The sequence below is a fragment of the Piliocolobus tephrosceles genome, chromosome 15 (assembly GCF_002776525.5).
Source record: "Piliocolobus tephrosceles isolate RC106 chromosome 15, ASM277652v3, whole genome shotgun sequence".
Taxonomy (NCBI): domain Eukaryota; kingdom Metazoa; phylum Chordata; class Mammalia; order Primates; family Cercopithecidae; genus Piliocolobus; species Piliocolobus tephrosceles.
The window spans coordinates 55731685-55734718 of NC_045448.1; positions in this window are offsets into that span (position 1 = coordinate 55731685).

Below are 3034 nucleotides of genomic sequence, written 5' to 3' on the forward strand. Positions count from 1 at the left end.
GTTGCCCGGCTAGTTTTTTGTATTTTTAGTAGAGACGGGGTTTCGCCTTTTTAGCCAGGATGGTCTCGATCTCCTGACCTCGTGATCCGCCCGTCTCGGCCTCCCAAAGTGCTGGGATTACAGGCTTGAGCCACCGCGCCCGGCCGCTTCCCATTTATGATGATTTCCAATGTTTGGAATGTTTGTGACTCTTTCTCTCTCTTTCTGTCACACACGTGGGTACAGTGAGAGCTAGATGCAGTTTAGAAACCAAATCTCTGTTGAACAGACTGTTAATTTAAATTTTTGGGGAAAAAAAGGAATAACAATTCTAGTTCTATAGTTCAGTGTTGAGTTTATTTGCCTTGTCTTCTTATCAGGAGTTTTGCCTTTGTCTCCTAACTGCTTCTGTTTCTCTCTGATTTCTCTTGTGGTTGATGGAAAGGAATCTTGGTATTGCCGGTTCTTCTGAGACTCCTGGCGATGCTTTCCCAATTATAGAGCGAAAATACTCATTATGAGGCCAGTTTTAAAAATGGCCAGCTAGGCAGATATAAGGTTTTTCTTGGTTGTTTAATTAATCTGTAATTAGCTCTGAAGGCACCACTTTTCTGTAATTTTGTTTGTTTGTTTTTGTAATGGAGATATTTAACTACAATAGGCTGAACACAGTGGCTCACACCTGTAATCCTATCACTTTGGGAGGCAAGGCTGGAGAATAGTTTGAAGCCAGGAATTTGGGTCCAGGCTGGGAAACATAGTGAAACCCAAGTCTCAAATAAAAATAAAAATAATAGGCCGGGCGCGGTGGCTCAAGCCTGTAATCCCAGCACTTTGGGAGGCCGAGACGGGTGGATCACGAGGTCAGGAGATCGAGACCATCCTGGCTAACCCGGTGAAACCCCGTCTCTACTAAAAAATACAAAAAACTAGCTGGGCAAGGTGGCGGGCACCTATAGTCCCAGCTACTCGGGAGGCTGAGGCAGGAGAATGGCGTGAACCCGAAAGGCGGAACTTGCAGTGAGCTGAGATCCGGCCACTGCGCTCCAGTTTGGGTGACAGAGCGAGACTCCGTCTCAAAAATAAATAAATAAATAAATAAAAATTAAAAAAATAATAATAATTTACATGCAATAAAATGCACAGCTCTTAGAGGTACAGAGAGTGTTGACAAAGGCATACACGTGTGTAGCCCACACCTCTATCAAAATATAGAACATTTCTATCACCTCCTAAAGATTTCCTCATGCCTTTTCCCAAGGGAGGGGACTTCCAACTCCGTCTCTGTCCCAGGCAACATTGTTCTGATTTCTGTCACCACAGATTAGCTTTGCTTGTTTTAGAATTCTTTATCAATGGACTAATACAGTATGTACTCTTTTGTATATGGCTTTTATTACTTAGCATAATGCTCTGAGGTTCTTCCGTGTTGTTGCAGATATTCGTAGTTTGTTTTGACCTTTAAGACAAAGGTGGCCGGGCGCGGTGGCTCAAGCCTGTAATCCCAGCACTTTGGGAGGCCGAGACGGCGGATCACAAGGTGAGGACATCGAGACCATCCTGGCTAACACGGTGAAACCCCATCTCTACTAAAAAATGCAAAAACCTAGCCGGGCGAGGTGGCGGGCGCCTGTAGTCCCAGCTACTCGGGAGGCTGAGGCAGGAGAATGGCTAAACCTGGGAGGCGGAGCTTGCAGTGAGCTGAGATCCGGCCACTGCACTCCAGCCTGGGCGACAGAGCCAGACTCCGTCTCAAAAAAAAAAAAAAAAAAAGGAAAAAGGAACCTTTGATGGAAAACCCCCACAATTTATTAAGTGCCCTATGTATAGGGTCTGTTCGTAGGCACTGTGCTTGGTGTTGAAGAAGTGAGGTGGCTGGCTTTCTTCTGTGTCAACTTAGCTGAGCTGGAACATTTCCCAGAATTCCTGTCCCTGTATATTCTGGGTTAGTGTTGGCTACAAGAGAAATTTTCAGTGTTTGGAAGGTGTAGGAAACAGCAGGCTTTTTTCTTTTTTACTGCTCTGAAGGTAAAGTGCAGGCAGCAGGCACTGAGGCAGCTCCCATGCCTTGTTCCAGTGATGCTTACTTAGTTCACCAGCATGAGGCTATATCTGGACCGCGGCTCCTCTAGCCCCGTCGGAACTTCGTCAGCACTCCTAACATGTAGGTTCAATGTGGGGAGAAGCAGACCTGGGTTCCAGTTGTCCTCGTGAGTTTCCATGTGTCCTCACTCTTATTCAAGTCCAGCTTTCTTTTCCAATGCCAGTGAGGCCACAGAGACTTTAGGCTACACACTAGATACAGAGAGCAGTCTTGTTCTCCACCAGTTCCCACAGTTGAGTGATTCTATATCATCCCTATGTAAGTCCTTTATCCTCTATCCTTCTTAATGGCTCTGCTTCTCTGATCAAATCCTGACTGATTCAGGAGAGACAAGACATCAACATCCATGTGGACAACACATCCAGCCAAATCAACCTGGCCTCCTGGCTGCTTAAATTTGGGACCCATTCGCGGTTACCTGCTGTCCACTTCCGCTCCTCTGCTGCAGCCACACGCTGGACGCTAAGAACCCTTGGAACTGCTCTGCCTCTCCATCTCCCTGCACAAATTTCGGGTTCCTCCCATTTTCTTTTCTTTTGAGACGGAGTCTCGCTCTGCCACCCAGGCTGGAGTTCAGTGGCGCGATCTCGGCTCACTGCAAGCTCCGCCTCCCTGATACACGCCATTCTCCTGCCTCAGCCTCCCTAGTAGATGGGACTACAGGGGCCTGCCACTTCGCCCGGCTAGTTTTTTGTATTTTTTAGTAGAGACGAGGTTTCACCGGGTTAGCCAGGATGGTCTCGATCTCCTGACCTCGTGATCCGCCCGTCTCGGCCTCCCAAAGTGCTGGGATTACAGGCTTGAGCCACCGCGCCCGGCCCTCTTCCCATTTTCTTACTCCCTTTCTCTCACTTACCTGCCCTGGGACCTCATCTAGAATTCCTGCCCTTGGCTTCTCCTTTTTGTCTCAGTCCATCAGCCTCCTCTGGCTTCCTCGTTACCACCTCTCCA